At 37.8% G+C, this 12,594-nt stretch overlaps 1 long non-coding RNA gene across 1 annotated transcript; it reads left to right on the forward strand.

Annotated features, from left to right (window-relative positions):
* The first annotated feature begins 6,702 nt into the window (after positions 1-6,702).
* Positions 6,703-12,077, forward strand: LOC134821571 (uncharacterized). Its single transcript, XR_010161028.1, has 2 exons — positions 6,703-6,740; positions 11,630-12,077. It is a non-coding gene; the product is annotated as an uncharacterized LOC134821571 (long non-coding RNA).
* The last annotated feature ends 517 nt before the right edge of the window (positions 12,078-12,594 follow it).

Genomic DNA, 12,594 nt, shown 5'->3' on the forward strand with positions numbered 1-12,594 from the left:
TTTTCTTTTTTTTGATAATATTTTATTTTTTTTCAAAGTTTAATAATAATTTTGGGTTTTTAAAAAAGGGATTTAAAAAAATTGGGGAAAAAATTTTAAAAAGTTTCCCAAAAAAAGCCCCTTTATTTTCCCTTGCTTTTTTTATGTATTCTTTTTTTATTTGTTTTTTCCCCCCCCTTTTAAAAATTTTTTAAAAATAAAATTTTTTATTTTTTTCCTGCTAAAGGGGCTCGCTTTTTTGGGGCAAAAGTTGTCATCTTTTTTGGGTAATTTTTTTTTGTCGGGAAGCGTGTTTAAAAATTTTTTTGAAATTTTTTCAATTTATTTTTTTATCGTTTTTTTTAATTTTTTTCCGTGCCCCTCCCCCCCATGATCAAAAAATTTACCTTTTTAAAAAATAATCAATTTTTTTTCGATTTAATTTTTTGGGGTTTTTTTTTTTTTTTTAAAAAAAAGTTTTTTTTGGATGTTTATTTTTTTACTAAACTCATTTTTTTACACCCCTTTATCTTGATTCTTGTTTCTTTTTACTTTTTTGGGGAAAAACTATATTTCTCCTTTTTTTTTTTTTGTTTTTTAAGTTTCTAATGTTTTAGAGGGGTTTTTTTCAAAAAGACTAAAAATCGTTTCCAAAGAGCAAAATTTGAATAGTTCAAAAACCCGGGAAAACCGAAGAAAAATATTAAAAGGTTATTAATTGGGGGGGGAAAACAAAACTCCCTGTTTAACCCCAGAAAAAAAAAATATTGTGTAATAATCTTTTCCCTCTTTTAACAGATCATGGACATGTTTTTTTGTACGAAAAAAAGGTGCAAAAAAAACCCGGGAAACTTGTTTTTCACCCCGGGGCCCGGTAGAGAAAAAGTCAACCCAACCTCCCAAGGTACAAAAGGGTGGAAGGGAACCCTGAAGGGGGTGGGAGTGAAAAAGGGTTTCCCGGGAAATGGACCCAGACCCCCCATGACCGTACAAGTAAACCCAAATTTTGGTTGTTTGGGGGGCCTTTTTCTCAAAAAAATCCCCCAAAAAATTTTCCACCGGCCCCCTCCCGTAAAATTTCGGAACATTTGAAAAAAAAGGTGGTAAGTACCGGGATCAGTCTTTTTAAAAACTTCCATGGCGAAAAAAAAAAAAATTTTTTTGAAAAACCTTTCGGTTTTTTAAATGTGGGCAATCACAAATGTGGGATAATTTTTCCCAGTTTTTTTTGCCCGTTTTTTTAAATTTTTTGGGTAAGGTTTTGGGCCCAAAAATTTCCAAAAATCCCTAGTTTTTCCCCCGAGGAAGTGCTTTTTTAAAAAGAGCTTTTCAAAAAAGTTGGGGGCTCCCAACATTTCCAAGACATTCCCATGACCCGGGGTTTTATTTGCAAAAGTTTTAAAAATCGGTTTCCAACGTGGGGCCGTTTTTTGGTCACGTGGGTTGAGATTTTTTTTGTTAAAAAATTTGTCATGTAGGTTTCCCAATTTTACGCTTTAAAATATGTGCCCCAAAAAACTTCTGCAGAAAATATCGTTAAATTTTGCCAACTCCCAACTTGTATGATATTTTTTCAGTAATCTTTTGGGGTTGCAATATCTAATATCCTTTTTTTTTTTTTTTTTTAAGTTTTTAAGAAATAAATTGCGCCCCAAAAACGCCCAAAAAAAATGTTTTCGCTAAAATATAGAAGAAGAAGAATTATTTTTAAGTTTTTTTATATTTGTTTTAGTTTTTTTTTATGGTTGCTGTGATTTTTGTTAAATTAATTGATGTTTTAAAGATTTTTTAAAAGCTTTTGGACTTTTTTTTAAAAGCTTTTAGTTTTTTCTAAAATTTTTATTTCCCGATTTAAATTTCCTAACTCATTGAAATTTCCAAAAATTTTATAACAAAAACTAATTACTTTTCGAAAAAAAAAAACCCTGAAAATTTTTTGGGGGACCCCCAAAGTATTCAAAAGCGGTCTATGAAATATGGTAAAAAAAATAATTTTTCCCCCAAATTTTTTATTAAATTTTGCACCACTATATATGAAATAAACACTAACTACCCGTAATTTCACAAAAACAAAAAGACTATCTGGGGCGTATAGGTGGAGGGAAGAGGGGGACCAAAGGGGCTGTTTTTCTATTTATTTAGCAGAAGGGAAAGGGGGGGGCCCCCTTTCAAACAGGGGATTTTGTCAAGGGGTAAAACAACGCTTACCCTTTTTCTTTGGATATCCAACCTGTGATAAGAACTCCTTGTGGGAAAGGTTAAAATTAATTTTTACTTTGGGTGGGGATATTTTTGGTAAAAATTATTCGTCCAGAAAAAAATAAAACGGGTAAATGATTAGTTACTTAAGGAAAAAATTTTATCCCCGTTTTTTTCCCATTAAGAATAAAATTTTGGGGAAATATATTTTTTTCACTGCTATTCAGCAAACGTGTTTGATTTTTTAAATAACATATCTTTCCCCTCAGGTCAAAAATGTTCCACCTGGAAAAAATAGGTGAAGCTGGATTTACCCGCTCTTAAAGATGCTGAATCCAAAATGCCACCAAAAGAATACGATGATGAAAAACCTTTTAACCACAAGGGTTATTTCCCAAAAAGCCCTGAAGCTATATATGCGATGGGGAAGAAAAATTTTTTTGATTTGGCATCCTTGGTTTACACTACCATCGCGGTAAATAAGTCCCCCTTGAAGACCCCGAGCTGAAACGAATTAAGTTTGGGATTTTCAGAAGCAAGGGGAAAGCCCAACGACAATTCCCCCCATTTTGGAAGTAAAATTTTCTATAAACCATACTTCCCCCAATAAGAGGTTTCCCAAATTACTTTTTCCAGAATTGAAAAGAAGTATAACTTGCATAATTTCCGTAATTTCCATATCGCCTATTTGGCGTTGGCCCCTTTAAATATGGTCAATATTAAATATGGATCATATTATGGGGTAATATTTGGAACTCCATTAAAAAAAGGATTAAAAATATGGGACTAATAAAGTAAGTCCCCTCCTTTTCAATCCCGAAACACCGTGGGGAAGTTAACGGTCCTAAACAGGGGAGAAACACCTGTTACATACTAAATCCTAAAACCAAGTTTAACCTTAAGATGAAAAGGCCCGGGAAAGAAAGGCAAAAACCTGCCGCTTTAGAAAGAAAGCCCCCCAACCTCGGTGCTTCCCTTTTCTCTACTAAAGTCCAATAATGAAAGAAGTAACACCCACGTCAACTGTCTGGAGCTAAAAACCGTAAGACCAGGTACATTATATTTTTTCCAAACCAACAGCAAAATCCAGTAATTTTCGGATTGGTCCCCCACTCTTAATAGTATTTTTTCATTCTTTTTTATAGGTTTGCCGGCCTAAATATTTCCGTTTCAAAATTTGGACCTGAATCCTGTTGGGCCATCATGTCCCGCCCCACACTTTTATGAAAATTTTGCTTTAAATTCCCAATCTTTTCCAATTAAACAGGTATGAAGTTTTTTAATTATTCCAAGCTTCTCGGAGAAAACTATACGAAAGAACCAGAGAAAAATTACAATTTAGAAGAAAACTACTTGAAACGATTTCCCGTTGTTTTTTTTTTACATAAATAATGAACCAAGATTGTTGGGGATATAAAGTTAAAACCAATATATACTTAAGCAACCGTGGGGGGCCAGGGAGGTAGGGGTTTATTTTAATATGCCAAAATTGTACTACGTTGTAAATTTCCCGTTTTTTAATGAACAGCCCATGGGTGCAAACCCGTGCCCTTGACTGCCTGGTGTAAGGGAAGGAATGAAAAAAAAGAAGACAAAAAGTGCCTTCTGTTATCTATTGGTGAAACGGGTCCCCCCCCTTACTATTTTATAATTAAAAACCTTTCTTGAATTTTGAATTGAAATACCCTTACCTGTTTATTTAAGATATTAAACAAAATAGTAAGCAGAAAACCCAAGTTAATCTAATCCGGAAGTGCCACAAAACAATCATACCAACCACCCATTCAAGAAGCTTAGTGGTCCCCCCAATTGGTAAAATCAACCTAATCTTTCGACCCCCTCCCCTCCTACCAGGCCTCGACCTTTTTCCCCCTGGAAGGCCGCCAACAACCGCTTAACTCTCGTAAAAACGAAAGAGGAGGAACCCAGCAAACACCAGAAATCGACTTATTCAATGGGGAATATCCCTTTTTTGAATAACTCCAAATGTGGGAGCGAGTAACTACACATTAGACACATTTGCAGATTTCCCATGTCCGCACAGTCCAGAAACATTGAAGTTCTTCAACAGAAAGCCCCTTCTTTTCTGTCGTTTTTAGCTGAAAATTAGAGGCTGAAACTTCACTTAAATAGTTTGAGAATTTCCCCATCCTCATTCACTATAAGATTTTAAAACCTAACTCCAGGGTTTGTTAGTGTGGCAGAAAATAGTGGCACCATCCATTGTCCCAAAACTCATTGTGACCCACAAAAATTCATTGTCCATCAAAAAACAAACCACTTTTTGAACCCTTTTTTAAGGTGAAATTTTTCTCTTTATTTATTATTTTCACGGTACTTGTTCATGTCCCAAACTATTATAAACCCATTTAAACTGGTTACCCAACCCCAATTTGGCCTTAACTTTTAACAAACTTTGTTAGGTTTTTTTTTGTAAATCAGTCACCAAACGTTTTGCCTTCATGTTCCCCATTTGTAAAGAAACCCCGAGTCCATTTACCCCAAACTTTTAATTTAAGTCCGGTAGATTCCCATGTGCATTGTAACGTTTGCAAAAAATCTGTTTCCACCGACGAAATTGCCCATAGTTCCCCACCACACAGGGGAAATTACATCTGGTGGGATTTGCCCTAACGATTTTATCATTAACCCCAAAATAACTGTTTTTAAAATTCTCATAAACCAACTTCACCACTGACGGAAGTGGGAATCCACAAATTTACGTGTTACGGGAACATCCCCGACGAATAAATGGGATGCAGGTTAAAAAAGAAATACTATAACAGGTAAATAACGAGGTAAGGCTTTAGTATCGCTGTTATTTCAAAATGAAATGCCTCGACACTCTCCAGCGTAAAGCATACTATAAAACGTTGGGCATTATCATTTATACCTTTAATAATGTATCGGTCCCGTTACATTAACTCGGTGGGAAAAGTTTAAAGAAGCTTGTTTGTCGGCTTTTCTTGGAAATTGGGTGGCCCTTGGTTTAAACACATGCTTGGTTGCCTGTCCCCCCCAGGCCCGAAAACGGTCTTCGAGAAACGGATATATTCCTACCATCCGAAAGCAAAAAATTGGTCCCCCCCCATTATTCCCCCTCGGTAATAAACCGCGCAAGTAAAATGCCCGCGCGCTATTAAAAACACCACAGCACTTTTTTGACCAATTCCCTTCGCAATAGCAACGAATGTAAGCCTGTTAAAACAAAGGCTTTTCTCACCCCGGTTGCCAATAAAGTAAACACACCTAATATAAATTTTCAGCGGTTTAGCGGACGGAAAAGCAAAATCCGGATTAAGTATTTTACAACTAAGCCCAGAAAGCAAATGTCCCTTTTTAAAAAGTCAAAGCAAATGGATAATCTGCCCCTAAAAAAAAGGAAATTTTCGTTCCCCCGCTATCCTACAATTCCAGTAATTGGAAATGTTGACCCCTCGTGTTTTTAGAAAATGGGTTACCCCCTTTAGATCCCTGCATTAAAAGAGCATAAAGAAGAATACCTAACCATCAACCCAAATTCTATGTGAGGTTTGGGTTGCCCGAATAAAATATAAATAGGTTTTTTTATCATTAACAGAAATAAACCTAAATTTTGAACCCCCCTTTTCACTATTTAAATATCACTGCCTTGTCCCCTGTGAGACTAAATCAATCAAAAAATATTTCCAGAAAAAATCCGAAAGAGGGGAAAAGCAAAGAGGCACTGGATAACATCGGTCGAACCTTAGCGCGTTAAGGAAGAATTAACTCCAGAAATAGAAGTTGAAATAGGAAAGGGTCCCTGCCCTTGTTAGTTTCAAAAGGCTTAATTGGATTGAATTTGAATTGATTTTGCATTTTATTTTTGCTTTCCTTCCCCGTTATGACGTGTTTTATCCAACTAAATTCCCCCCCCTGAATATATATTGGATTACTGGGACAGTTTTTTTTTGAAACTCTATGTTTCTTAAGAAAGAAAATTTTATTTTATCAATTTGGGGAAACAAAGGGATACCAAACATGCCAAAAGAACAGTTTTTAAGAAGCAGCCAAATGGTTTTGTTACCACGAACCTTGGCAGGTGTTGCCCCACTGGAACTCGGAAGATTTCAAAGCCGAAGGCCCTGGCCACATACGGAGAACAGTCGTTAGATTCATCTACCTCCCAAGCTAAAACCACGCCCCAAATTTTGGCCAAATCAACTCCAATCATTATTTTGAATCGCCCAAGCTGGAAGGTATCCCTTTGGAACATTTTCATACTCCCCTGTTTGGTTCACATTAAAAATTTGTTTGGTTTTTCTTCTAAAAGTCCCTAAAACCCTCTAACCATTTAAAATTAATCAGAGATGCCCCCACGTATCATTACCCTATAAATCCAACCATCCACCCTCCTTCAGGTTTTAAATTACGCAAACGACATGGAATAAGGCCCCCCCTTTTGAGAAAAAAATTCCCCGACAAGAGTACTCAAAATCCCCGTCCGGAAGTAACTCCGATTGATAAAAGGCTGTTATCAAGGAAATGCCCATTTTTTCCAAAAAAGCAAATCCAAGACGTTAACTACAGAATTGCAGACAGTAAGTAGTCGGCCATGGTACACGCACTAATGGGACACAGCTTACCTGTCCAATGATTTGCTTTGATGGGATTCCCCTCCCACTTTTATTTGTGCAAATAGCATCAATCCAATTAATTTTCTAATTCCATGTTATTTAACTCTTTTGATACAGATTATGCATGGTTTTATTCGATCTTGCAGCTAGCATCCAACATTGAAATTATTCACAGGATTTCCTTGCATGGAATACATTTAACCTTCTTTTTAGCCCCATAAAAATTACCAATTAAAAAAAAGAGTATCCGAAATTTTAAAGAATGGTTTTGGGCCAATTTTTTGCTAAATACCACGTGGGGGGTAAAAACATTTAAAACGCTTTTTAAGTTTTTTTTTCTGGTGGTTTTTTTTTACCCCGTTTACCTTGATTTTTAAAAAAAAAAACTTTAAACTGTTTAAAAAAAATATTGGTATTGATTTTTAAAAGACAACAAATGTAAAACCGCAAAAGCCAAAATAAAAAAGAGGTACCCCCAAAAAACCAAAAAAACCCCTTTAAAAATTTAAATTCCCCGCATTTCTTAAAACCCCTTTCCAAGTTTGCGTAACTTTGTTTTTTAAAACAATAAACGCCCCCCCTTTATTAGTAACCGTTTTTTTTTTTTTTTAAAAAATAAAACCCGGGGGCTGGATTAGTTTTTTAACATTTTTAATTTTGAATTTTTCCCAAATAAAAATTAAATTTTTAATTCTCAAATATCGGGTTTTTTATTCCGTAAAAAACTCGAGAATTTTTTGTGTCCCCAAAGTCCCCCCCCTTGGGCCCCCGCCCCCCTTTTTTTTGCAAATGCAAAAATTTTGTTCCCCGCACCGAACAACAAAATTAAAAAAAGCCCTTTTTTAAACCCCCCATGAAATCAAATTGTTTAATGTTTTCCCCCAAATTTTATTGTTCCATTGTTTCCATTTCGTAGAAATCCCGGGGGGAAAGGAAATAGTTTTCCCGAAAGACCGGTAAAGAAAAATGACCCTCCGAAGGGGGGAAAACCTCTTCCCCCCCCCCAAAAGCACCAACTCCCCCCCCAAAGGTTTTTTTCCCACACCCCCCCTTTCCCCCCAAACCCCCCCCAAAGGGGCAAAAAACCCCCCTGCGCTTTCCCCCCCCAAAGAAATGGCCCCTTTTTTTAAAAAAACCCCCCCTCCCCCCCCAAACCCCCCCAAAAAAAACCAACCCCCCCAGCCCACACCCCAAAAAAAAAACCCGACCCCCCCCCCCCAAAACCCCAAAAAAAACCAAAAAGCCCCCCGCCCAAAACCCAAAAAAAACACTAAAGCCCCCCCGGAAAAAAAGCTACAAAAACCGGGGGCCAAAAAAAAGCCCAAACCCCAGCCCCCCCAAGGAAACCAACGCCAACCCCCCCCAAGGAAAAACCCACGCCCCGCCCCCCAAGGGGAAAAACCTTTCCCCACCCCCAAAAAACAGAAGAGGTAAAACCAGCAACACCGGGGGGCTTTTCCCCCTCCCCCCCAAGAGTGCTAGCCTGGTGGGGGGCCCAAAAAACCAGCCCCAAAAACCCTTTTCCCCCCCACCCCCACAAAAAAAGCGCCAAAAAAGCCCAGCTGATGCCTAAACCGGCAAAAACCCCCAAAGCTCTAAACCACGACGCCCCCCCCGGCCCTGCAAAAAACCCCCGGAAAAGCCCCCTGGGAAAAAAACAAAAACCCGGCCCAAAACCCCCCCCGCGCCCGCCAAAAACCCGGCAGCCTGCCCCGGGCCAAAAACGGCCAACCCCCCCCGGGGCCCGCCCCCAAAAACCCCCCAAAAACCCCCAAGCCCGGGGTGCTAAACCGGCAACGCCCCCCAGCTGTCCCAAATCCAGCCCAAGAGTGCCCAAACCCCCCGGGCGGCCCCAAAAAACCCCGAACAAAACCAAAACTGCCCTTTCCACCCCAGCAAAAAAAGCGCAAAAGCCCCCCCCCGAGCCCCCAAAAACCGGCCCCAACGCCCAAAAACGGCTGCTTAAAAACCCACGACCCAACCCCGTCGAAAGCTAAACCCCCCAAAAAGCCCCCCCCGGCTGCTAAAAAAGGCAAAACGCCCAAACCAAAACCCCCCCTAAATCCCGGACCGCCTTTCGATGCTAAAAAAAACCCGGCCCCAAAACCCCCCGCGGCTGCCCCAAAAAAAAGCGACCGGGCCTGGCCGGGAAAATAAACCGGCCAACGCCCCCCTTTTTGCAAAAAACCCGGCCAACGCCCCCCCGGCTGTTTAAACCGGGGAACCCCCGGGAAAAGTTCCCCCCCCTGCTCCCCCCCCACCAAAACAAATTTCCGCTACAAAAGCCCAAAACAATGAATGGGAGGTAAAAGCTTTTTATTTTAAATTGCTTGGGGCCCAAATTCCCCCCCAAAAATCAAAAAGCAAATTTTCCCGGGGAAACCCCGGTTTTTTTTTTTAGGTATTTTTTGTTTTGAAATCTTTTAAAAAACAAATTATTATGAAATTTAAAACCCCCAAATTGGTTTCCACAAATTTTGCGTTTTTAACCAACAATAAAACCCCAGCCCTTGAAATCCGTTTTTACCTTTCGGAATTAGCTAAAACCCTGCCCTCCGTTGATCAAAGTTTTTCTGCCAATCCCTGTGTTCGTTTTGGTTTTTGGATAAATTGTTTACCCAGCTTTTTTTTATTCCTTACCAAAACCCGGCCCCCAAGCACATAAAAAAAACATTACTACAAAATTTTCCCCCCCTTTTCTGGGGGGGGCGTTGGGTTTAAGGAAGTAGCGCCCTAGAGACGGGGCGGATAATTGAAAGAAAACCCCGTTTTTGCCCCCCCTTCAGCCCCCCCACTTTTTAAAAAAGGCCCCATAAAAACCGCACTTTTTGAAAACCCTTACAGGATTAATTCCAGAGAATCTACCGGGGTTTTTAAAAAAAGTCCCCCCCGGGCCCCCCCGACCCAAAAAACAATTTTGAAAAAACCCCTGTCCCCTTCCCCTGAAAATCTTCAAAAATAAATTTTTATCCCCTTTTTTCCCTTTAAATTTTTATCGGCGTAAAAACTTTCCCGGAACCTTTTTACATTGGGGCCCCCTTAATACTCCCCCCCCCCCCCCCCCGTACATTAGTCCCCCAACAAAAAGGCCCCCCATGGGTCCCACACTCCACATAAAAATTTTTTTAATAATCCTGAAAAACTTGTAGTTGTAAAAATGGTGGGGCCATGAAACCCCCATTTTTTGACTTAACCGAAAAAATTTTAAGCCCCTTTTTCTAAAATTTTTTCCTGGAAGCCGTTTGGGAGGCATAATTAAATGTTTAAAAAACCCTTAATTTTTTTTTTTTTTCGATAAAAATTCGGAAATTTTTAAAACCGTATTCGGGAACGCCCCCCGTTTTGGCCCCCCCAAAAAAAATTGAATCCTTTTAAAAAAGTCCCCCCCCGCCCCCCCTAAGTTTTTTTTTTTGTTTAAAAATTGGGGCAAAAAAAAAATTTTCCCCCCAAATTTTTCTCCATTTGATGGTTTCCCATTTACCGAATAAAACTTTTTGAATCCAGTTTTTTTTGGGCGCCCCATTTTCCCCCTTTTCTTCTTGGAAAAAATTTTTTATGAAAAACCCAAAGAAAAAAAAATTCAACGTAAGTGACTTTGAAAACGAGGCAGTTTTAAAAGAAATAAAATATTTTTAAAAAAACAAAATACCAAAGCCCATTTTTCTAATTTTTTGGCCCCTTAGCCCCCCAAATTTTTATACATAAAAAGCGGAAAAATTTTTCCACAAAAAAAAACCTCCCTCGGGTATAAAAATTGTTTTAGTTAGGCAGGAACCTCCCCCCCTTTTTTAAATTAGGAGAAGGGGTAAACAGAAAAAAAAATTTTTCAAAAAATATTTAAAAAGTTACGGGGGGAACGGGGGCCGAAAAGTTTTTTTTTAAAGTTAAAAATACGTTTTTTTGGAATTGACCAATGGGCCCCCCAAAAATTTAAATTCTGGGGATTCAACCCAAGCGCCCGCCGGGGGCACTGGGTATAAAAGCAGTAAATAAAAAATTACCCCTCCTTTAAATTTGGGCCCAATTTTTCCAACGGTTTTTACTTTTTGGTATCCAACAAAAAAATTAAACCCACCCCCCCTTTTCCGTTTTTTGGGGAAGCCCAATAAACGTTTACAATAATTTGCCTTTTAAACTTTGTCCTCCAGCCCCGCCCCCCTTTTTTTTTTTGGTTAAAAAAAATTTTTTTTAGGTTTTTTCCCCAAAAAAAAAAAACCCCCCAGTTTACGGGGTGCCGTTTTGCTCCCTTTTTTTTTTATTTTCCCTCTAGTTTTTTTTTAATTTTTTTTTTTAAAATATTTTTAATGAGTCTGAATTTCCCCGAATGCCCCCAAATTTTTTCGACTGAAAAAAAATTTTCTGTCCCCCTTTTTAAATTGAAAAACCGAAAAAGAAAATTTAAAAACAAAAAAAAAACGACCTTTTTGGTCCCGTTTTTTCTTGTTCGAAAAAAATTTTACCGTGGCCCCAAGATAAAAAATTTTTTCCCCGGGGTTTTACCTTATCGATAGAGCTAAAACCTGCAGTTGTATATTTTGCGATGATACTGGATATTTTATTAATATAATCTCGGTATAGACTGTATAATAACATAAAATGAAATGGTTTTATCGACGGACGACGGTGTCCGCAAGTATTCAGTGTTTTTTTTGATAAACTCCAATGTAAAATGTTTACCAAACTTCACACCATTTTCATGAACACTGTAATAACATATTTCACAATCTCACCGATTATTTGAAATACACTTATTGACGTTGTAACTGCATTGTGATGTTACCCAACGTTTATCCAATATTATCAGAAATAACATAAATAATAAATATTTGTTACTAAAATATGTTTAATTTCAGGTTTAAATGCCCCCAGCTTGGCACCCCAAGAGGTGTAGCATGTTAAAACGAGTAGAACCAACACTTCACTGCTACTGATAACCTACTACCCACTGGACATGTGATCCTCTGTACATTCCAATCCTTTCTGCATAATGAATAATGACTGGTCAAGATAATATCCTGCTTTTTTATTTTGTGGAGAAAAATTCATATGTATTTATATTAAATGCTAATTTTTTTGAAAATATGTCAAGACTACTTACGTCAAAAGTGATGCGAGTATCCATTTTAGTTTTCAATGTGATTTGCATTTTGTTTTTCCACAAATTTTGTATGATACTTGATCGTAACGATATGATACCTGAACTGTAAAGAATTGCCTGTGAGTGTGATATGGAATTTAAATATTGTAAATAACTTTTTATGATCAACATTCAACACTTGATAAATGCTCTAAAACAAACAATTTTTAGTTTTTCATTTGTCACAGTGTTCTAATTGGCTGACAATATGCAGAATAATTCAATAGCAAAGTCAAAAGTTAATTTCCTGAACATTTTAATTTGGCCCAAAATGAAACATTTTGAATAATAACTTAAAAGGACTAATTAGGTCGGTACCGAGAATTTCAGTATTTCTAGTAGGAATGTCAGGGCTACTAAAGTCGTTCTCGAGGATTACAGTATTTAACGAGGTCTAATCGTAATCTTCTTACATCCAACATCGTTCGATGTGATCTGAGCTGTGTAAAGGTAAAATAAAATGGTGATGCATCTGGATTATTACTAGGAATGTCAGGGCTACCCAAATTTTCATCTACAATCTATAAATTTATTGTTATAGAAATGTCGTGGCTATCCGGTGTAAATGTTGGTATGTCATTAAAATTTAAATACTTGCTGGTGCTTTTTGATAAAGTGCAAACTAATAGATATACTGGGTTAGGTGACGAGTTTTTGAAATTGTCGCGTATAATTATATTT

The sequence above is a fragment of the Bolinopsis microptera genome, chromosome 1, assembly GCF_026151205.1.
Source record: "Bolinopsis microptera isolate Bmic1 chromosome 1, MBARI_Bmic_1.0, whole genome shotgun sequence".
NCBI classification, from domain to species: domain Eukaryota; kingdom Metazoa; phylum Ctenophora; class Tentaculata; order Lobata; family Bolinopsidae; genus Bolinopsis; species Bolinopsis microptera.